General features: G+C 37.5%; 1 long non-coding RNA gene across 1 annotated transcript in view; it reads left to right on the top strand.

The window, feature by feature from the left end:
- Positions 1-19699, top strand: part of LOC112962185 — a 20720-nt gene extending 1021 nt beyond the window's left edge. The window contains exons 2-4 of the long non-coding RNA XR_003252225.1: positions 2008-2103; positions 16340-16588; positions 19606-19699. This is a non-coding gene — a long non-coding RNA (uncharacterized LOC112962185). The remainder of the gene's footprint in view (positions 1-2007; positions 2104-16339; positions 16589-19605) is intronic.
- Positions 19700-24876: the final 5177 nt, after the last annotated feature.

Raw genomic sequence — 24876 nt, 5'->3', positions numbered from 1 at the left:
CGTTGCCGGCCGTTACGCGCCGCGCGCCCCGCGGCCGGTGTGAGGGGGCGCGGCGCAGGGGCGCTCAGCCCGCGGCCGTAGCTGATGGGAGCGAGGGCGCCGCTCGCCGCCTCCCCGAAAGGGCGTCGGTGCGGGCAGGCCCTCTGCGGAGGTCTCTCTGCTCGGGGGCCGGCAGCCCGCTGGGCACGAGGGGGGAGCGCGGCCGCCCGGCGCGTTTCTCGGCAGGGCCCTGCGCCGCCGCGCGGGGGAAGGTGCGAGGCCGCGGCGTCGCACAAGGAGGGAGCGGGTGACACCCCGCTCCCCGCGGGAGGAAGGGTCTGAACCGTAAAATCCGTTTCACCCGTTGCTTATTCACCAGGAGCAACCCAGCTGGGCAATTTGTCAAAAAGATAAGTGCAAGTAAAGGGAGGCGGTACCGCAAAACAGAAAGACCGACAGCAAACGCTCTTGCATCAGAGGCATATTTGGTGTCCATTGCTGCTGCAGAGCTGCCTTCCTCAGAGCATGGCATCTGTGTATTGCTTATATCTGGCTTGAGTGCTCTGTTAACTTCTGCTGCCGAACTCAGGAAGAGCGTGTATGCGTGAGGGAAGTGTTTGTATATTTGTTTCGAGAACTTGTTTTCTCTTGACCGTGAAAAGATCACGTAGGAAATTGGTAATAGGATAATACTTGCTGGTAAAGCTTAAGGGTTATAATTCAGTTTTCAGCTGGACTGATGGAGGGACAAAAATTATTTTTATCTGATGCCTGTGTGGTGGCTTTCATGCAAGTAGCCATGAATGTAGAGTCCCTAGTGCAGAAATGTCCACAAGAAGCAAAACAGAATAAAACAAAAACCTACCACCACAACAGATACTTGCATTGGTATTTCTGTTAGAAAAGAAAAATACTAATGATTAGTGCTATTATTGTCAGATCAGAAACAAAAAATCTTGGGGCTGTTACACTGGATCAGACACCTCGGTCTCGCTGATCTCATGTCCTTTCTCTTACATTAGGTGACATGAGTTGCTACAAAGAAGGATAGACAACATGGACCCTGAAGCATGGAATTTGTGCCCTTATAAAAACCTTTTCTCTGTCATAGCAACAAATTGTCAAATTCATATAAAAGTCTGATATTTTTCAAATCTTACTATCATTCCCTCCCCCCCCAAAAAAAAGAAAAGGTGACCTGGCAATGATGTCCATGGGCTTATTAGTGTTCTTTAAATATTTCACTTTGTTTCTGGGTAACATTGTGACATATTGACAGAGCAAAATACATGAAAGAGAATGAATTATTCCATTTTTAATGCTGTGTGAACACATTGGAAAAAATTTTTATAATTTGATCATTTAACTTTTTAGTGTTGTCATCTTACTACTTTGAAAAAGAAATTCAATTTTAGAAATAAATAGTTGGATTTGAAATAATACATTGCATAGGAATAAAGAAGTTATAGCAGTAGTGGTCTGCTCAGAGAAAATAAAATTAATTTTTTATATTTTGCTAGTATGACAGCTCTTTAGCTTTTACAACTTTGAAAAATTCTGTCATAAGCATAGGAGAACATATAGTTACATGTAGGAGTAGAGGTTGCCCAATTAGGTTGCCTAATTGTCAGAGGCAAATTATAAGCAGTTCAAAATACTTTCAAAAGAAAGCGCAGTACACGGATTATTTTTTCTTATCTTTTAAATACTTTTCTGTGTTTCCTTGTTAGCATAGGCCCAGGTGTTCCAGGAAAGTTGTCCCGGGTACGCAGCACTAAATTCAGGCTCTGTAATTATACGTGTTTTCTCAATGATCTTTGTTTTATATACTGTGGCTTTGGTGCTCTGGTATTAGAGAGAGGCAGTAATGTGGGATTAAGGTAAAACAGGTGCAGCAGTCATTACTAGTATAGGAAAGTAATTACCTTGTTTCCCTCTAAGCAATGCAAAGGTTGGTAATGACTAAGGGCAGAGGAAATGATTTGTGTTTCTGCACTGCTGCTTTTTTCACTTTTTGCTTATCCACAGATCCAGTCTCATGCTATTTTGACAATCTCTCAACGGGGTGTTTGTCTTGAGAAGTCTCGATCTGTAGAAGTAAAGGCTGCTCAAGTCCTCCTGTGGGTACGTATACATGTGTGTTTATGTGGGAAGGAATGAATGCTATTTTTTGTTCTGCAAGGTCTGTCTTATAATGAATATATCTAAAGAAGTAACTGAAAATGCAAGTAAGCAAGATAAATCAGTGAAGAAACAACAGAAGTATGGCTTTGAATGCAAGGATATTAAAATCAGTTTCTCAAAACAGTGTTAGTTCTTTAATTACAGAACACAATAGAAGTCAGTCACAGAACTGTGGAACAGGTTACATGTGATCTTTCTGTATCTATCCCTTGTGTACATTTTTTAGAGTTTTCACAAAAATTTACTAAGTTTTAGGCGTTTCCCTTTGAACTAATGGTTCTGATACCTAGAACTCCTAGTCAAGATGAAAATCGTAACTTCACAAAAGACTTAATCTTTAGAGGAAAGAAGAGACTTAAAGTGGAACTGAAAAACTGAAGAAATTCCACTTGCAACATGAGTAGTCATGTTGTCATAGTAGTAGTGTCACACACTGTAGCACTGAATAACCGCAAAAGAACTGTCTGTGTGAAAACCACTTGGGTGACAAGTCAAAATATCATGAAGAAAAAGGAAAAGCTTTGAAGTTAAAAAAAGTAATTTATGGGAAAAATAGCTCATTAAAAATACTACATGAAAAAAATATAGTGTTAGTAATTTAAATGTGCTTAGGTGGTTAACTGGACACAAAAATACTTGACTACCACATAATAAATAAGATTTTTTAAACATGAGGCTTATTAACCAGTAGAACAGTTTATTTAGAATTGTTTTTGATTTCTTTATCATTTGTGGTCTTTAAATCAAGCCAAATATATATTGTGATATCCTATGGCTCAAGCAGAATTACCAGATTTAATGAAAATGGTTAAGATAATCTTTTACTTGCATCAGAGTAAACTCTCTTTCTGATTCTAATGCTGTTAAATTGTTAGAAGATTTATACTCGCATACATGAGTGAACTACTATGGCTTGGTTAGTTGAGTTGTATAACTAATTGTGGTTCTGGCTCAGTGAAAGAGATTTAAAATAACATACTTCACTTTTTTTCCTGTGGTGTGGTAAGAGGCTCATAATTATTCAGAATGTCTCAGCTGCCACATGATAACCCTTTTAAAGCTCCTTTAGCCAACTTATGGTTCTGAGACCTTGCATGCATTGTATAGAGGCTGCTGGAATATAAACAAATAACTATGCCTATGGTGTATAACCATTTGTAATTTTGACATCAAAATGCCCATGTAGGCATCTAAATTGACAGCTTCTTTTCTGGAGGTGTTCCTATGAGCTCCGTTTCCAGAGCACTATGTTTTCGGCATCTTTGTAAATCAGGCTGTAGAAACCTATCGGTGGACACAGCCAATTTTGAAAACTGTGGCCTGAGCTCTTAACATGTTGAAGGTCTGAAAGATGTTTTGCATGCTAAACTCCCATTAAACACTTGAGGTTCAGTAATATTTTTGAATTACTCAACAGTTTGTGAACCTTCCTCCAAAGGTGGGAAATTTGGTTATGGGAAAACTTTATTTCTTTTGTAAGCAATTTTAGTTCAGTTATCATGCCCTTGGCAAATAAAGTTTTTCAGGAAAAAAGAAACATTAACATGAATTTTACTAAACTATATCTATGTTTTGTATGCCAGAATAAAATCATTATTAATAGACAATGGGAGTAGACTGAACCAAGTGTTACATAATAGTCTTTCTTCAGTTAATCAAAAGGAAGGAAAAAATACACAAGGAGTAACTTGAAAACATGTTTAAAGGGATGTGGGAAATTCTGTAATGCAAACAGCATTGTAGGTAAATAAAACTTTTTATATTTTAAACCTTATAATATTTTTCTGCTACTGATTTTCATGCAAAGCCATCACATACAGTAATCATACTAAACTTACTTCAAGAGTTCTGGTTATTATTAATATGACTAGTATTATTACTAGTATTTCTGGTACATTTCTTTCATACCTGATGAAACAGCTTGATGAATGGGGGATTTCCCTGAGTGGGGGAATTCCCTGGCAAGGGATGGGTATCTCCCGGCTGTGCTGAGAGAGCAGCCCCTGCTGCTGTGCTCTCACTGCATGGCTCCCTCAAAGAGAGCTGCAAGTGCATCTGATGGTGCTCTGGCATGCAGGGCACCTATGTGCTCTAGTAGGACACTGTAGTGCCAAAAAACCCAGCTCTGTCATTTTACTGCACAGTCACAGTGTATGTCAATCATGCTACTGAAGTTGCTTCAGGATTTTTTTTTCTGTTCAAATGATACTATTAGTCTTTATAGTACACTGAATGACTTTTTATTTGATATTTGTCACTGTAGCAGTACATAGTTCTATTTTAGCAGTTATAATGTCCGCATTAACAGTTAAAATACTTTTAAATGATTTTTTCAAGCCATTTCTTTGGAGCTATATAGATGAAATTAGCTTCTTTCTCAATTGTTGCTTATAGCTGTATTTTATAACTTCTGATTTTTTTAAGATTGGCAGTTCTTACTTGGCTTTCAGACAGCAACAGCATAAAAGGGGAGTGCGTAAAAGAGTGCTAGTAATTAGCTTTTGACATACTTTCTTAACATCAGAGCTGTTAAAATAATTCCAGCTATTTCACATCTTACCTGATAAATTACAAATAGACAAGTAAGTCCCTATGGGGACAAAATTGTTATGAAATAAATTCCTTTGGGGCACAAGCAATCACAGCTTCATTGAAGTAGATGAATATCTTCTAAAAATATATGCTGGATTGGTTTTACAGGGAACGTTAGAATGTACTTTGTAAATATTAATAGTTGGAAATTTTGATATTGATTTAGCTTTTTGCAGTTGAGTGTGGAGGGGTTTAATTTTATTGTGAAGTGGTATGGTAATTCATGTCTGTGGTGGAAGCAGAATCAATCCAACATTGCACAGGAAGTAGATATCTGGCAGGTCCTACTGATGACTAGGTGTTCTGCAGATTTTTGGTGAGAGATCTCAAAACTCTTTCTAGGGATACTCTCTATAATTCTATGATGATACCTGTGTGCCAGAAATTTCAATAAAGTGTCAGACTTTCCTGTGTTTGGTTGCTTTTTTTTTGCCTTGAGGTGTGATAATTGGACTCAGGAGTGTATTAAACAGTCAGATTCTGTAGTTGGAAGAAGGAACTGAATCTGTTCATTTCCATTTGAAAGCTGAAACTTTTATCAAGTGTTAAAAGCTGTGTACCAAATGCACCTGTGATGAAATCAGTGGATCTGGGATTTTTGCAACCAGATTAACATTCATGGAAGTCGCTCAACTCATGATACGATTGGTAACATTCCTTTCTTTGTTGTCATACTTGGCTTAGTTTTATTCAACATCTCCTTGTAAAATAAACCTACATTCCTCTGGAAAAGCTACTACCTCTGTACAAGTTGTGTTTTCTGTTTCCATACTAGTGAAGAATTCTCCAAGGATGTTGTCAATAACTCTAAGGTGAAGTCTGTTTTCTTTTGTGAAGGTGTCTGGACCATATTTGGAAAGAGGGCAGAATCCTTTATAGCATGTGCTGAGTCTGTATGCTACCTATACAGCACAAAGGCTGACTTGGGCATGTGATTTGAGGCTTGATGTGTGTTACAATCAGCTGAAAGTTTAATAGAAGTTTTTTCTTGTATTGTCCTGCCCACTACAGGGCTGGGCTGTGAAAGCTTTTCTAGCTGTCAAGATGAATTAACTATTAGTGGTGCCAGCAGTGGCTTTTTCATTGCCTGGTGGAAGAATTCTCCTAATAACTGCTGAGGCTGGGCTCTTTGGGGATTTTTTTTTTCCTTTTTATAAATGCTTGCCATTATTCAGGAAGTTTTTGTACAGTATGCAACTGTTCTATGTAACCAAATCTTGCATGATGTGAATTATAGCACACTTAGCTTTGATTTCTGACAGATTCCAGGACCAGAATAATGCAAACCAACAAGCTACTAGATACTATCTGTAAATCAGCAGGCCTGCTTGGTTCTTAGAAAAAAGTCTATGTATGCTCATTTAAGAATGGCTAATTTTGTGGGAATGATTCATGTATTAGGTGAGTCAGTTATCTTTCACTGAGAGAACACTGGCTAAAAATCGTTGGAATGAACCCCAGCTTTAGAAAGCCTGCAGCAAAAGGCAAACTATACTTACAATTGAATGCTTTTATGGAAGGTGTGTATGAAGTTGTTGTAAAGGAAATGTTTTCTTGTCTGTAAATTCTCTGTTATTCCAGTAGAGGGTAGTTTATCCTCTAGGAAGCTAGGTGTGTTGAAGAAATGATCAGGAAAGGTGACTTGATGATTCCCGTTTCCTTTTATTTGGAGACAGGGCAATAAAAATTAACTTCAACAGGTTGACCTCTGCAGATTAACAGATGCAGAGATGTTGATAGGCTACAGCGTGTTTTTAGGCTGGAACTGGAAAAAGTCAAATTCAACAGTAGTCCTGTTTCTGTTCTGCTACCAAACACTTCCTTTGCCCTGTAAGAATTAATGCAGTTTGCTGCTTATGCAAAGAACAGTTCTATTATCAGCCTGGTGCATAAGAGCTACTTGACTTTCATTTGGCAGCTAGTAAAGTAGATACAGCTTCAAAATTTTTATACTGAATACATAGCATCACTCTGGTCAAAGAGTATTCATCTTGTTTATAGATGCTTAAAAACACTTTGCAATCTGGACTGATATGATGGCTTCTGTTTTGGGCCCTTTACTCTAGGGCAGGGGTATCTTAACTGTGGTGGTGAGGCACACACCACTTATCTCCTGGTGCAGAGTTGAGAGGGGTCCTAGTAATGGAGGACCGTTGAGCATCTATACCACCCTTAGTTCAGCCAATGTAGCCCCTGCTACAGCAGTTGTTGCTGAGCAGTATGTATGTTTGTGGATTTTTGCCATAGTGCACACCTGCATCTGCTCTCTAATGTACTGATGGTGTGTGGTGGCTGTGGGGATACTCTCTGTGAGTTCTGCTCTGACCTGATGCTTTATTTTAAAGCAGCCATCACAGAACAGTTCTGTCCCTAAGCTTTTGTGGCTGTCAGTCCTGAAGTGCAGCAGAAGCCTTTCTGTTGTGGGAGCACTAAGGAATGTAGAGACCACTGAATCCTTGAAAGGACATCAGAAGGAATGATGTGGATCTGCAGCTATTCTGCTGCCATTTTTAGATGAAACCCTATCAGTCAGAATTTGTTGCTGTTCAAAGCAATGCTGCAGCCCTGTACAGCTCCTCATGGATATTAGCTTTTTTACCTGATTTCTGGAAAGAGTGATTTGGTCCACCGGGAATTTTGATAGCGAGCCCCACAAAGAAAACTAAGCACGGTTCTGCACTTCACCATGGGCCTCTGTGGAGCTTGCAGCTGGCACATGAAATTTTCAGCCCAGCCATTGATAAGCCACTTAACTGAATAGTAATATAACAACAACCAGTATTTAGCATTTTATTGTAATTCATCTGACTTACTCAGAAATCAAATATAATCAGTACTACACTGATATTTTAATTTTGAACTTCTATATAGTTTGCTCTGGAAAAAAAAGCAGTACCCCTTTAAGAAACCTATGCTTATGGTTAGTGTCCAACATCCATGAAGATACTTTCATGGCTAGTTTGTGTTTGGCGTTCATATCACTCAATTTTCTCTGTGGCATATGGGACTTTGTTCTCTTTTTTAAACATTGTATCTGATCAGTCAGCTGATCTGTAAGTCAAGTCTACTTGTATCCCTCTGTGTTCTAGCCTTCTCCCCTCCCAGTTTTGAATCTGCGCTCAGAAATGACGCATTACTGTTTTCTGTTTATTGGAAAAATAAACAGAATATATCAGGAGTGAATAATGGATCTAACTTCCTTATTTTGGAGCAATTTTTTGGAACAGATTGGTATAACCAATTACTTTGATTCCATTTTTTGACCCATATTCTACATGATCAAAAGAATACAGAAAAGCTGTTATATGGATCAGTAGAGCAAGATTTGTGTCATGTTCTCTGCTGATTATACAAGAAGCCTATACAACTGATCTCTTAGTTCAGGCACTTTGGTTAGATATTGTGTTTATGTGGGATGATGCCAGGGCTGAATACTTCTCCAGAATTGCTGTTGTCTAAACATGAAAGAGACAAAGGTAGGTGAAGGAACCAGAAGCAGCTTTTCCAAAGTCACATGAAGAGTTAGTGCCAGAATTTTAATTTTTCAGTCCATTGCAATCTCAGGTGACTGTGTTGCCTTTCAAAGTGGAAATATCTTTGTCTGGAGAAGACAGACCCATTTATAGTTGATTTAATGTATTTAGCTTGAACTTAATACTGTTTCACTGATAAGCTGTTTGCAAAGGACTAATGCCTGGTTGATTGACACTGTAGGCATGCCGCAGATGGAGAATGTATGTGTTACCGATTAATTTACTTTAAAAAGCCATAAGTAAACTGTGAACCACTGCATTCTATAATAATTGGTTAATCATTTATTCAAGGTATTTATTAATTTAGTAAGATTTTTTGAGCTGTTTATAAGTGAGACCTCATATATGTGTCTGGTATGTATATGTCATATCCATCATTATAGTATCTGACTGCAGCAGAATAGCAGATTGGAACAAAAAATGAACTCCATTCTCTTTAGAAATGTAGATAGATAATAATTTGAAATATTGTACAAATTGAATTCCTGATGCTGTTTTCTTCACCAGCTGGAAAGCCTCTCAGTGTCGGAAAGGCATTCAGTCTGTTTGACATAAGGGTGGGGGAATGTTTGTGTAATTATAAATATTAGACTTGCAAACACGCCTTTTGATTGCAACAGCCTGAACTTCCACATGTCAACAGGATTCTAACTTTTCACAAGATAAACCTTGGTTTATGTACCTTGGCATTGTCACTGCTATTTTCTATATAATTTCAGTATGTATATTGCTAAATTGTAACTGGATTTTACATGTGTGCACGTTTCAGATGAAACGTTTAGATAATCTAGGTATTCTTGACTAAATACTCAGTTACTACAGCTACTGTGTGTAGCTGTAACAGTTTTGGTATTGTGATGAAATCTCAAATCACACTCAGTATGAGTAATTACCTGTGATCACACAGGCTTGTGATATCTTGTGCAGTGCTGCTAAGCCTGATATTAATTTTAGAAATGTTGGTTGCTGAGGTTTGTGCAGGCTCAAGGAACTTTAGGTGATTCTTTCCTAGTTATGTAGCAGGAAAAAATTAAGTGCTGTCTCTTCAGTGCTGCACTAGTGTTTTTTGTTGTGTGTGGGTTTTTTTTTATTATTTCGCTTCAGCTGGAAGAAATATTTAAGAACTTGAGGATGGATTTAGGATGTGGAGTGGCTGCAGCCCTCATCTGATCTGGGGAGGAAGAAAGGAAGAAGACTGAAGCTGCCACCGTGTCATGTGAAGGAGTACCCATTAGGACTATTTGTTATAGTATGGGAACTGAAGTTTCCCTATGCTTCCCATCCTTTCTTAGGTAAACTAACTTTCAGGTGCATGACATACATTGTCTAATCCCACAAATAGTCAGACAGTTCTTAGAAAAATAATAGCTCAGGATGCATTAAGTTTTGTACTAAGTATTTCTGTGCTGTGGGAGATCCTTTGAGACATGCTGACAAGAAAAAAGAAGGAAAACAATGCAAAGGAGCAGTGTTTCCTGTTGGATGGTAATAGCCTATGGAAATCTCAAAGGTTTATGCCATCTCATTTGTAATTTCTTCCTGTATGTATATCTTCAATATGCTTATTGCAGTAAAGCTTCAACCACACCTAACTGAACAGGGACAAATATAGCAGTGTTGTGGGACCCTGTCTCTGACATCTCAGGTCTGGAAGGAATGTGTGTGATGTATTGCTCAGTTCATGGATGCCATGTGGAGAGCATTCCTGCGTAATGTTCTGATACATATTAATTGGATAAGCGAGATACCCATATGATATAAATCGGATACTTGGAAGTGTGCTAGTTCATATCACAACTGAGAATCTAATCCAGTATCCCTAATTAGGGAAGTTACAGTCTGAGTTACAAATAATCTAAAACAATTTCTTATATGTTCAGGGAGAGAGATTCACATAGAATATTTTATTTTAATGATTAATGGTTAATCATGTTAACTTTATTAGTGTGATGAGAGAAGGGGCATTATCCGTAAGGCTGTGGAAAGATGGTAGCTTTCAAGAAGACAGCTGGTGTGGCATAAAAATTGTGGAAGGTTTGATGATAAGAATGGAAATGATGGATGAGAAAACCACAAGTAGAATTGGAAAAGACTTGTTTTGTAGGTGCACTTCCTTTCCTCTGATGCTTCACTCTTTGTGTATCCAGAAGGCTTTCTTCTCGCTGTTTTCTTGTGACTTTCTTTTGGATTACAGTAAGTGCTGTCAATCTGGGCTGCTGAGTTTTAAACTCTATTGCCTAGTGTCTACCCAGATTCATGCTCCCACCAAAGTCATCAGTGTATTTCCCCACTCTGGCAAAGACACCTTGCTCCTGGATCCCTTCTCTAACTCTTAACTGGCACCATATTCTCAAAGAAAAGCATGGGTGCTGCAGCTTTAAACTTTGCTTAGTTGCTAGGTGGTAGGTGTTGGTGAATTAACATCATTCAGGTTAGTTGCTTAGCCCATATAAAAGGGTGAGTTATATGGCAAATCCTAACAAGCTGACTGGAGAGCTGCTTGGAATACATGTTGAAAACTACTTAAGACAGGAGGGTGCCTTAAGAAATATCGCTGTCTGGGACCAGAATACCATAGTCTCCTTCAATTCAGGATCCCTTTCCCCAAATTAGCCATATAGTCTTTATTGTTCAAATACTCTTACTGTTCTTCTGCTTCTTGCCTGCCACTCCCAACACATGCTATGCACTAGCTCAGCAGTTAAAAGGCAGGAGAGACTTGTGTTCAGTTCCTTCCTCTGCCTGAGGGAGTTCTAATCAGCATCTCTTATCTTCCAGGAAAGTATCCTGGCTATAAAATACTCTGAGGTGGGATAATAGCAGTGTTTCCTTTTGAAGGTGTTTTGCTTTGCATGGAATAATTAAATATTAATTGAGAGTGCAGGAGAAGATCAGTTTATGGATTAACTCACACATCTGGGAGTAGAGACATGTGTTTTAGCCCTGGCTCCAGGGAATGCTTGTCATTAGTCTTGCTGTCTGTCTTCAGCCTGGTTTTCTGAGGATGTCCTTGATGAGGGTATCACAGTGTGATAGTGTGAGGGAAGCAGAGGAATGTGGAACTATCCATAGACATCAACAGAAGTGAAACTGATTAAGATGATTCTAGAAATGTCAGCTATCTTGAACAATAAGAGCTAAGTCCTGATATTCAGTGTTTGTAGTTAGTGATGATGTTGAGTATCTATTTTTGGAACTTAAGCACCAAGTTAAGGATCTCAATCCTACCTGTTTACTTGTATAGATCTAATAATGCATGCCAAGGCTGAAGATGTAAGACATCATTAAAGACCTATGTAATCTCTTGTGCTACTATCACTGCTTTGACCTTTTTGTATTGTATGCATCTCTCAAACCTTCCTCTTTCTGTCTCTTTCCTGTTTTCATGGCTTCCTATTTCCATATATATTGCCAGCTAGTCTTGCAAGAATCTCTCAATTCCTTTTTTCTAGATTCCATCCCTTTAAGATGCCTAAAACTGCTTCCTAAAAGATACTATTTCCGTACATCTGTTGAAGGCTAGTTATCTTACCAATGGCTTCTGTAAGTTATTTTTAGCTTTCATCACTTCCTTGTTGGAGTGCTTTCTGATATCATATCAACCAACTTGACTAACATATGACAGTGATAGTAGAAAGAACATTGTTCTTTCTGTTCACTGTTTCTTTGCTACAGAAACGGATCCATCTATTTATCTGAATTCTTATCCTAGTTTTTGCTGAATATTTTACTGGGTAGTCATCCTTTGAGAGATTAATGGTTCATCTAATATTTTATACAAATTTATAGATTTAAATAGCAGAAATGATCCCTACCAGTCACACTTTTATCAGTGATCTGAACTCTTCCAAAGTTTGGGAAATGTGCAGATTATGGGACTTTGTTTTATTTTTAAATAATAATGAGGACTATCAAGATAAAATATACATTGTTTCCCTTTTACTACTGATTCAGAAGAAACGGTGATGATACTGAATTATATTTTCAAACTATAATATGATATGATTTTAGTTATATTGTATTAAGCATATAGACATGGCCTCAGTCTTAAAAATCGTGCTGGGTGTTAAGGTTAACACTTCTCTGAAAACCGCATTTTTTAGTAGAACCCAGAAATAGTCAAGAAGACTAATCTGGTTGTGGTAGTTTGCTTTCACTGTCACAAAGCTTTGCTAGCTGAATAATGTGTTTAGCAAAGCTCACCCAGTTAGCTAACACCCCTCCAACCCAGAAAGTTCTGTAATAAAATATGTAACTTTCATAAATGTCTAGTGTCTAGAAATTGTTTATATGAAAACTGATGTTGTAGGCATCAATTTTTGGGGCAGTTCCTTTTCAGGAAACTCAAAAGCCAGAGGCATATGTAGTGAACCATATTTTGAGAAAGTGCGTCTGTTGTTACTGTAGTACCTTACTGGCAGTTCTAAGCATTCTGTTTTGTCTGGGAATAGAAGGAGAGTGTGTTAGAGTACTACCTAATCTTTTATAAACTACAAAACCCAGTCTAATGTTAGCTATAGTGGTAAGCAGAAACCTGATTATATGTCTGAAATATTAGTGTGGCAGATTAGTAGATATTTTAGTGACATGAAGAACTGCAGGTTTTATTATAGTAGACCAACATGAACTTTTCAAAATTCTAGTTGTATCTAAAGTGCACATAGATACTAATATCAGTCCATTTTAAAGAAAAGGGATCATTATGACATTTCAAGAGTGTCAGCAGAGGTAGTTTTGACTATATCTGTCCTATTGATTTAAGAGTGGAATACATTTTCAGTCGCTCTAGCCCACATTGTCTATCTCTCTTATCTGTGCAAAGACAGAGGAAGAAGCAATTATTCTTTTAATACTTTTGTTAAATCTTTTCAGTTTATTTCATCTTCTTTTCTGTGTTGCATTAAGCTGACAATAATAAGTATAATGTATGGTTTTCATTCAGACCAATGTACTCAATTATGCACTCAAGGTGTTTAGCATTGCAGTGATTTCTGATATCATCATCTGAAACTAAATTAACTGTTTCTAAATTCTGTTGCTCTCCAGCTCCCAAATGATTTAGTAATAATGACAGAATTTGATTCCCTTTGTGAACTTAATGATACAAAGTAAAGTAGTTGTGATGCTGATCTTGAGCAAAAGAAAACATACAGATATGCTTGGAATTGCTCAGTTACTAACTTCTGTCTAATTTGCCCCTAACAGGGAAGAGATCACAGAGTGTCTGATAGCAGCTAAGACAGTTGCATCATGAATGCTTTAAAATGACAAACAAACTTCCATTATCTGTGACCTTCTTTTAGTATGAATTTGTATTGCTTCATCTAAGTCACAACAGATTTAAATCATTCTATGCTGTTCCTGGCCAATGTTTTCAGTATATTAATGCTATTAGAATATTTAAGTGTGGTTAGTTTAGTTGAAGGTACGTTGAAAATATGATCAGCCATTGTCATGATGAGATGCATAGATGAGCTAAAGATTCTGTTATTTCTGTGTTACTTCTTTGCTGACAAGCTATATGTTAGGCATTTGAATTTTTTTTGTCTTAAAACTTGTTGGGTAGTCTTCATTTCATTCTTTACTTCTCATTATTTTTACTTTCTCAGTATCAGTTTGTACTTTTTCCAATATATTCCTACAGCCTCATTAATTTGTAAGTCACAGACCCCTTTTTCAAGCAGCCCCAAATTTGATGCGAACTGTCTCATTTGTTTGATTGTCTCTTTTACAGCTGTGATCTGAACAGTGAGCAAGCCTAATATAAAATGATACTAGCTAAAAACTACTACAAGTCTTAACTCAGATTTTCTTGTTCATTTTATTTTAACATTTCTTAATCCTTTTTCTCATGTTGAACATGTGTTTATAACTCTTGGAACTGCCACTTGAGGTTACTTGTGGAAAAACTGTTGAGATAATTCTTATAGGGAATTGGCGAGTTAAAAACACTCCAGACCATATATCCTGTCTTTGGGTCTCTGGCCCTAGTGCTATTTCTGGAACTCCAGTGTACTTTGAGGATGTTATCAGAGGGGTATAAAAGAAAAACTGCATCCTAAATGTATGCTTCCTTTCTTCCATATGCTTGAATTTGGCCTCCAGAAGTTTGTTTAGCAGTATGCTTAATAGAGGCAACAGAACTCTTGAGCATTAATGAGGTACAGAAAGATAAATACACTTCATAATAAATTCATGTTACTATCCACTTAGAACAAATTTTAAGGAGGCAAATGAAAATTAAATATTTATAAATAAAATGAACTGAATTGCAAAACAAATTTCAGTCTTTAAGAGGAAGGGAAAGCCTTCTGAAAGTAAAATTGCTGTTACAGTAACTGGAAGCCTCAAATGTTGCACAAGAGATTTAGATGGACAGCAGATGAACAGTTTAGGGAAATGAATGACTGAACAGCTCTATTTCCAGTAGGCGTAATAGACTCAGCACATTAATGCAAAGGTTTTTTTCCTCAGGATTGGAGGGCTACTAACCTTTGTAAGTTTTTGCCAGCTTTAAGCCTCAATGAACTGTTTTTAAAAAGCACACTGAAAGACATTAAACTGCTGCTAGTTTTTAGGAAGGGAGCTCAGACCTTAGTAGAAGGTATAGTCTCAGTGAGAGTATATACACATACCCTTGCTATTTAATCATTCTTCAGCTTGCTCCTGAGCCTTTGTTATGATGATTGGATATTTTATTTTTGCTAAAAGTCAACTCAAATCTTTATAAAAATTGAATAAAGGTTTTCCATGAATTTACTGCTGAAATCTACATTTCAGAAACTTGTGTGTAGTTGATTTCCACTGATGACTAAAGCAACCAGCTTTATAAAGGCAGACTTTTGTCCTCCTAGCAATTTGATTGCAGAACAGGGTCCAACATGGACTTTTCACCTAACTAATGACTCCATGCAGATCTTTACAGATCTGTACTTGTTGGTCTATACAGTAGGGGTCCGTAGTATTGATAATTTTTATGATCTTTATTTCAGGATAACAGGCTGAAGAAACCTTCATTACTTCTTTTCCATATGGCCTTTCAGTGATGCAATGGAAGAGAGAGATGTATTTGATGTATCTTTCTCTGTTAGATAGCCTCAGTTTTGCTTTCCAAGAATGCTTCCCTGTTAAGTCCAGCATTTCCCTATTTCTTTCTTGAGTCACTGGAATACTCATGTCACCATTTCCCTGGTAATTGCAAGGTCCTCCCACTGGTTCCTTTGTCTTTTTACTTCTGAGAAATGCCTTCCTTTTTTTGTTTGTTCGTCTTTTTGGTGACATCTTCATTTCTCAGAGGCTCTCATGAACACTAACGCTTCTTGGTTTTGTCTGATGACCTTAGTGCTAGTATCCCTGTTGGTCTGGATCTCCATTCTCCTGCCCCTGTAGAATAGGAAAAATAAGTAGTGCTTTTTGTTTGTTTTTCCTTTTCCAGGTTTGCAAATACAAATCTGCTCCTATTGCTGCATTACTTGCTAATATAAACATTTCCTATGCATACAAGTATTTCTTTTAAAATCAAGTGTAGTTAGCAGATGAGCTTGTAGCTTGTCTGTGGTGAGGGCAATGGACATCATCTTGGAGCAGAAGTAAAAGCAAAAAATTTGACTGAGGTGGGATTGTCATTTTAAGCACAGAATGTTGGACACATCTCAGCAGGAGAAACGAGGAGAAGAGGGAGAGCTGAGGCTGCAGCTGAGTGTTGCAGTGTAGGCATGCTACCTGTTTCATGGACTATATTGTTTGGAGCATGTGAATTGGAGCTAACTGAATTGGAAAAAGCACAGCTGTCTAAAACAGCAATACTGAGATCCACGAGTAAAAGTAGGTTTCAGGCCCGGCAGTTCAGGAGGCCTGGATTTGCAGGCATAACATCTTGTGTGGGATTTTGGCTGAAGAAGCTAAGAGACTGGGGTGGTTGGTATATATCAAACCGAACCTCAGGGGTAACAACAATGAACTCTTCAAGCCAGATTTGGTTGTGGTGAAAGGGCTACGGGCGAAAGTAGTGGATGTAACTGTTTGCTACGAAAGTGGGTTGTCATCTCTAGGTGATGCTGCGGTGGAGAAAGTCTGGAAGTACCAACATCTGGAGGAACAAGTGAAGGAGATGACCAGTGCTGGAGAGGTGGAGTTCCTGGGATTCCCGATTGGTGCTAGAGGGAAGTGGTATAAAGGCAACGAGAGCTTCCTCGCTGACCTTGGACTCTCTAGCAGCTGCTTAAAGAGGACAGTGAGACTCTTTTCACAAAGGGCGCTCCTGTCCTCAGTGGATATACTCCACGTCTTTACAAGTAAAGGTAAGGATGTTTAAATTATTTAATTGGCTTATATACTGTGACTTTGTGTATGCAAAGTCCTTCTTCGGAAGGCAACAGTAAAATTCTTCACACAGACAACATGGGGCTTGCTCTGTCTTCTGTACCATTGAATTTTGCTCTTGCCCAGCTCCCCTGTGGTTGAGCCAGGATAGTTGGGACATGGGATCTGGTCCCCAGATGATGCGTACCAAATTTGACTCGGGTGGACAGGCCGCCTACCAAGCCCAACTCGAAAAAGGTGCCATGGAGTGTTCCATGGTTCAATAATAGCAGATAATACCAGTAAGTTTTATGTTTGCTGGCAGATGGAGACTTCTTGTGGTGGAGAATGGGCAGTGAGGGCAGGAAATGGATGCTGAAGTCTGCCTATAAAACAATTGAAGAGCTTTTTGCCAGAGTCAGGCTTGATGCATTGTGGTCTCATGGTCCTTTAGTGTGATTGTAGGCCTAATTTTTGTACTTTATCCTCTTGAAAGCTACCCATATGTCCTTGGCTTTAATATGGCCTTGTGTGGCTTGTTTTCTGTGTCTTCTCAGCCACTATAATACTGATTTCCTCAAATAGACTGTTGTTTTATGGTTTGGGGTCTTTCTTTAGCTTTCCCTCTCTTTGAAGAGTGAGGAGACTGGGAAGAGTATTGTGAGTCCATTTGGTAGCATGCGGAGTTACTATGGCACAAGCCACGGTTACACACCATAAGCTGAGCCTAGGATACAGAAGTAACCTGATGTTTGTGTTGCTAGGTGGGCTGGTGGGAGCAGGATTCAAAATGGGAGATGCCTGCTGGAGAGATACCAAAATAGCTCAGACTGCAGATGTAACCATGTGAACAATGGGCCTTGTTCTTACAGCAATGAACCACATACCAGTTTATCAGATACATTCATGTAAGGAACTGTCTCATGTGTGCAACTTGGTTTGCAGCAATGCAGACTGACCATATACAGAAATTTTGAGATGTCTGATGCTGTGTTCTTAACTTTATAAAATGTTTGGTAAGTCTTACAAAAATGATAAGTGGCACAAAAATAATTGAACTTGAAAATTCTATTCAGTAGTTGGAATGAGAATGAAGTTTTATTATATGTTTTTTTTATATCTTCAGACTTAAAAAAGCAAAGTCTATGCTTTCACCTGAAATATGGCATGTTTCAATTTCTTTTAAGGGGAAGAGTTTAACTTTTTAATAGTCTAACACTACCTGGAATACCAAATCTTGAAAGATGTAGTGTAGGAATTGCAAAAAAATTATGTACCAGCTTTTTTTCAGTGTTTTCTGATGTATAATGTTTTCGTTTGTTCCAAAGGTAAGGAGTTATTTGCTAAAAATATTCTAGTCTATAAAGATTGTCCTATAAGTTCTGCAGGAACAGCCTTCAGGGTTTTCAACTTTATGGTCTAATAACAATACAAATACAAACAATAAGGTTTCACCAAAAAAAATCATAGAAAAACTCATCAGGGTTTTAGAAATTCCATACAGTAATCCTTGCTTGCTTTTTTCTGAAGCTCCCAGATTCTATAACTATCAATTCTGCAGAAGTAACATAAGACTTCTTAAATTGTTACTGGAAAACTTTCTAAGGTGGAATTCAATTGCATGTAAAGCAGATGTTGATTTTAATTTCTGAAATTTTAAAGTTGAACCTAGCTGACTGCACTGATGGAATAAAGACAAGGACAGAAGAATCATATTTTTAGAGGCTTGCTTTGTGGTTTGCGTCTTTACTGGAAGGAAGTTTTGCATGAGCAGCTGAATGCTAAGTAAGAAAAAACTTGCTCAACAAGCACCAGGGGAAAAATCTCATAACCATACTCTGTAGACTATAGGGAAACTATCAATGTTTAAGTATGTTTCACCTTATCCAGGTTTAGCTGTCTAAAAGACAGGTGCCTAATTTTATATGGTTGGCTAGGTTACCTCTAGGTTAATTAGAACGGTACTCTGGAAGTGCCTCCTGTTGTAGGCTACAGATTTTAAATTAAGCTAGATGCAGGCTATTTTTCTCTATGTACAGTTTTTTTTTGTAGGTGTTTGGTGAGCTATATTGAGTTTCATGTTGCTGGAAGAGAGTTATCTGGAGTTCTTTGAGTTAATTTTCACTTGAATCTGTTCCCTGATCTGGCTTATCAAATGCATACCCTGTCAGCACAAGAGAGCCTGTAGGAATGTGTAGCTGAGAGAAGACAGGATGTTTCGTTTCAGCAGCAACCTGCAGTTCAGTGCAGTTCTAGTGCTGTAGGCATCTTGCCTGAGAGCACGTAGGATTGTCTTCTGAGGGTGCCTGTCTATCTCTGCTGACCACAAAGGGAAACTGGATAACTTACTGGGACAATATGCTTTATTCTTAAGTGGTAAAATCAAGTGTGAGGAATCTTGCTCACAGATTCTGTATTTTAATCTATGTTATTATGTAAGAGAGGACTTGGTATAATGAATACCTGTAAGAAAGCAACATTAGTTTGAAAATCAATTTCCATGATATTTTCTAAATTTACTGTTGTTATATGAAGAACCAGTTGTTTAAAAAAAAGAGTGTAGAAAAAATGTATTTATCCTCTGCTTGGTTTTGGGGGGGGGTGGTGGTTCTTATTCTACATTTGGAAGTTCTTTATGAAGGGTCAGTTTCAGCATTTCTATTTTATAATCAGTTACACAGTAATTCTGCCAACCTCTCTTGGCTAGAAAGATACTATTCACCCAACAAGCACTAGAACTGTGTGGCTACAGTCATAAGGAATACAGTCAGACTTGAGTGAAATATGCATCTGTTTTTACTGTCCTTACATCTGCTGATGAATACCACTTGAACTACCTTATTCTATAAAGTAACCCCTTAGATTTCATTTAGTTGCAAGACTAAACTTGCTGGAATCATCTGAAAGCACTATATTTATGCAAGTTTATTGAATTCATTTCAATGTTTACATAATTTGATTTATCTTTTAAAAATTCACATTGAATAAAGTGAATTGTAATTTTATTGTATTTTAGGTTTTCTTCCAAGGTAACTGTGGAGAATGGGTTTGATCCTACAAACTGCTACCCATGTGAATAAGACCATAAAATGAACAGCTAGAAAAACTGTATCAGAGTAAGTGTTTTCATAGTGGACTCATAATACGTGCCTTTAAAGTATTAAAGTTGAATCCAGTGCCTTCAGTATTACAATCTTTGGGTTTAATGGCGAAAACATTATACAACGTTAGTTAAGTATTTTCTGTGTCATCTCAAATAGCTAGGTGTCTCAGTTTTTCTTTTTTTTTTCAATAAGTCTCTCTGTGTTGCATTTATTTCTCATCTATAGCTCCTCTTTTTCTTTCAGCCTCTTTGTGTATGTATATGTTGTTGTTTTCCTGCTGACCTTGGTTTCCTTTCCCAACTGGGTATTTTTTTAATTTAACTTTTCCTCAGCAGCCTTTACAAATCTGCAAGATATGTGAAGAAAATAGAAAGAAATGTTGGGGGGTTATTTTTCTGTAGTATAAGTGTTTTTCCGAGGAGGACGTTTGTAATCGATGTTTTCCGATGTTTGTAAACATCAACCTTTTTTTCAATGAAAAAAATCCTGACTCTGCTTCTTTTTTCTTCATCTTAGAAAGATGACAGTGCCTCAGTCACTGTGAATAAAACAGTACTTTTTATACAGTATTGCCTTATAAGAGAACCTGGCTTTTTTATACTGTAAGAACTATAAAGATATTATTCATTAATGAACAACTGGGATTGAGTTTCCACTTTAACTTGCAAGCCTATTCCAAAGAACAATAAGGGAATAGAATGAGGAACTTTTCCTTTGGGCACATCTTCTGGCCAGATGTTTTTTTTACCATTGAGGTAAATTTTCTGTATGCTTTGGCACTTGTTTTCAACTGCTCGTTTTGGAGAAACAAACTAAAGAATAAAAGAGGTTTAAAGAAGCATACTTTTGACCTGAAGACAGCTACTATAAAGCTTCCAATTTTCACTGCATTAAAGAACAAAGAGACTTCAATGAAGCACTGGGTAATAAAATGAAATAATGGAAAATGACTTTGTGAGGTTAAAATAATTGTAGTGATACAATACAGTTTAGACTGTGCCAAGACACAAAGGGATGATTTGTTCTTAGTTTTTGTTTCCAGTGTCCTGTGTTATTAAACACATCTCACCAAAACATACCAAAAGACAACAGCCTTAATGTCTCTCCTGCATGTAGTAATGCTGATTCAAATCTTTCTTGTCTAAACTCTTCACAGAGTTATGCTGGCCCTGAGAAAGCACATGTTCAGCAACTTATCTACAAGAGCTGAATTCTTGTTCATGTTGTTCGATATCAACTGCTGTAAATTCTTTGGGTTAGTTTGCCATTGCTATTTAAGCTGAATTGCTTCATGCATGTGAAGTAGCATTGATTCAAACAGGACTAAAACATGTGTGAGGCTGTTCTGTGGGAGAAAGAATAGCAAAATCTGGTTCTTTGGAATTTTTTTAGCCGTTTTCTTTGATAGCAGATTAGCAGATCACCTATCTGCCTTATTTTACGCCTTTAAGAAAGTAAGTTCATTAAATCACAGGTCATATCATCATTTTGTGCTTTATGAAATTTGTATATATGGTCATTAAAATATAAGATAATCATTCCAAGCAATTGATATTTTCATCTCAAGATGCAAAAAAATGTGTAGTTCAGAGGATGTTTTCTTGCTGCATTACCATCATGAGGCTACAAGTACATTTTCAAAGTCTAGATTATTGAAATTCTCATTTCTGCAATTTATTAGCAGCAGTTATCTGTGCTCTCTTTCTGATATCAATTAAAAATACTTTTCAAAAAGATTTGTATGAAAGCCTGGTTCTACTGAAGTCAACAGCAACTGCAAATGATAATTGTAGTGGGACCAAGATTTCAACATCAGTATCCTCTTGGAACAGAAGTCCCTCTTAGAATAAAAACAACTTAAAATTCTTGTTATGAATGAATTTTACTGGAGATCAGCACAAAGGCTTAAGTGGAATGTAAAGATAACAGTTTAGTCTGGCTCTGGACCTCATTCCAGAGATATATTTCATCCTCTAAGCTGTATAACAACATTCTTGATATATACTTCTCTTGTTTATAAACTATTCTAGCACATGATAAATATGGAAAATGCTACATACAATAAATTTATTTACTTATTTTAGAAATAAACTGTTGACAGTCACCTCCAGCTTAAATTGTGATAAATTTCCTTGGTCGCCTTTGATGGGCTTAGTGATGGTTAGGGTATTGGTCATAAATCTCTATATACTGGGTAAATGCCTTTTGTGGCTGGTGACATTATTAGCAGTCACAGAGGTACAAAAGATTTTACAAATCATTGAATAGGTTTATAAATAGAAGGGCTGTTTTTTTTTCATTTTTAATGTGCCATTTTTGGGCTAAATGTTGTTACTGGAAAATTATTGTTTCACTTGACAGTTGTGTTGCTTTAATTTTTTAATTTCTTTTAATGGCTTGGATTGAGGGTGAGTGTCCCCTTTCTAAATGCAATAAAGGAAGAGTTAGTCTAATATAAGTAATATCAATGTGTTTTGATGGTCCCATTTATTTGGATGAATGTTTTTCATTAGCATAGTTTCATTAGTGTTTCGTTTTGGAGAACTTCTGTGGAATTAAGATTATCAAATAAAGCCTGTACAAGCATCAGGTATACAAACTTTGCACTTGACTCAGACAAGTTTGCTGTTTGTTCCATTTTCCTTTTATAGGAAATGTTTCTTGTGAGCAAAACAAATGACAATCTCAATTTCTAGGACTGGATTCAACAAACACAGCTGGTGTTTTCATCCTTCACATCACCAGAGTTGTCCATTATCTTGTTTAGCACATACTTGTGCGGTCTGCTAGGTTGATGCTATAGAACTATGTTTGACTTTCTCCTCCTACCTTCATTTATACACTGGAGCATTAGATCACCCAGTCTCTATAATTCTGCATTTTATAGAGTGCGTTATACCCTCAGATCTGCTCTCTGACCAACCCCTCCCTACCAAAACAGTCTTTGTGTCAACCTTCCTGCAGGTGTAGTTGAATTTGGTCCTGTGCTGAGGGAACTGAGATTGTGGAAATGTAAAGCCATTTACAGAGTCACTAGACTAATTAATTCATTAGAATAAGATTTTTTCAGAACTTTACTTTACTCAGAACTTGCACAGAACAAAATAACAACCAAAGATTTTCTTTTAATTCATGACAGCCAAAAAGGTGGATTCAGAATTTGTTTTGCCTATACAAGGCTATGTTATGACATAAGAAGGGGAAATTCAGTCCTGCTCAGAGAATGTGCCCAGGACCTCTGGACTGTTTAAAAAAAAACAACAACAAAAAACCAGGGGCTTTTCACCCACAAGGCCAATTGGTTTTGAGTGTCATCACTTAGCAGGTTCCCAAAATAGCAGAAGCTCACACAGAAGTTAATTAAAAATATTTCTTACAATATGAAGAAGTTTGGAGTCATTGAAAGTCACCTTCAAGTGGGTAGATTTCCTGTGGTCTTTTACACAGTAACTGCAGTACAATAGGCACTTTTATTTCTGTTTAAGAAGTTAAACCTTGTGCAATTGTATTTTTATGAGTAAGGTTTATGGTTAAATGTAATAAAAAGTACAGACCAAATTGAGTCATACCATTCCCTATAGTGAATAGTACCATAGTGCATGGATAGTACCATTGCCATCAATGGAACTATTCAGTCTGAGGATGTATTGTACAGATGGGCTCCGAAATAGTCAGATGGGTTGGAATTTGTTCAAAGGGAGTATTTTAACATTCTGTCCTGGCAAAACTAAGCTGTCCAGATGGAGAGGTATATTATTTAAGTTAAAATTAATTCTGTGCAGCTTCATGTTGTGCTCACCTGTTCATGTCAGGAATTCTGTTTGTACAGTATGAGCAATTTCTTTAGAGTTCATTCACCCAGATCCTTTGTACGCCTAACACAATATTCATTCAAGCAGCCTCAAAACAGAAGCAGGTTTCTCCATGATCTCTCTCCTTTTTGTCTGGGTGAGCAAAGACCTACTTTCTTGTGTAATGGACCAAGGTGATCTATTGTTGCTTTGGAATACTTTAAATTGTGCATGTAGCTCCTGGCTATCAATAGCAATGAATCACCAGCATAAACAATCCATGTATGGAAGAGCAAACTTTACAGTCCCTCTGGAAAGGAATAGTATCATTTTCATATGGTTTTGGGACTTATCTGTTTGAATCCTTTAGACCACCAATTTTGTGATTTATGAATTAAAAATATTTCCCATTTTCTTTTAAAGAAAGTGGTGGGACCTTGCTATTAATCCAGGATCAAATCTTCTGACAACAAACATAGATGTAAAAGTTTGCACTGATGTTTGTGGAGCAGGATTAGGCCCTTAACCATCACAACACACTTATTGCACAGAGCAAATCTTTCACTTGTGGTGCCAGATTTAAACTAGTGCCTCACAGACCTCCAGTAACTCTGTGTTGACTGATGTTGCTTATGCTCCACTTTTTTCACTTCACTGGGGGTCCGCTCACACGAAGCTTGGAGAAGGACTGGAGAGAGAGGTGAGGAGTTCTCCTAACAGGAGCTGTGCCTGTTAAACACCTACCCTGCTTGTTTGGATCTGATAACAATGTGCATGGTGGAACATATTCCAGACTTTACTATTCCAAACTAATCAAAAAAAAAAAAGAGGACATTAATTTGGAGAGGACAAACAAGTAGTATATATTAAAATACATAATAATGATTCCTATCTGAATTAAGTGAATGTAAACACTTGCAGAGTCCTGAAGACTGAGAATTAAATCTTGTTCCTACTAACATTTATGGCAAATTGCCCATTGATTCATTAGGGTCAGGAATTTACCTTGAAACAGAGGGTGAGGCGGAGAGAGAGTTTACTTGGCAGCAGCTGCATTTGTCAGTAGTGAAAGTGTAAATGAATTTTCTAATGCACAGTATTATCTGGAATATATGGTATGCTGTGGCAGCACACTGCATGCCATATGCCTCACCCTTTCATGTTACTCCCCCTCATTTTTAATGACTAGTTCAGTATATTAAGTGCGGCAAGTATTCCAGCAGTGAGACTGGCACATTCTTTACACAGCTGAATTGACATGTCTGGAGTTGCCTCTGGCTACTGCTTATAGACTGCCTTGCCTTTCTTTCATGGAGGATATTTTTCCCTAATTATAGTCATGCAAATCCTGCAGTATGATGTTGTCATAAGTCCTTGCACAGTAGAAGGTGG

Source organism: Apteryx rowi, unplaced genomic scaffold (genome assembly GCF_003343035.1).
Source record: "Apteryx rowi isolate R43461 unplaced genomic scaffold, aptRow1 scaffold_143, whole genome shotgun sequence".
Classification (NCBI taxonomy): Eukaryota; Metazoa; Chordata; class Aves; order Apterygiformes; family Apterygidae; genus Apteryx; species Apteryx rowi.
The sequence above is the reverse complement of the archived record's forward strand: the minus strand, read 5'-3'. Positions and strand labels throughout refer to the sequence as shown.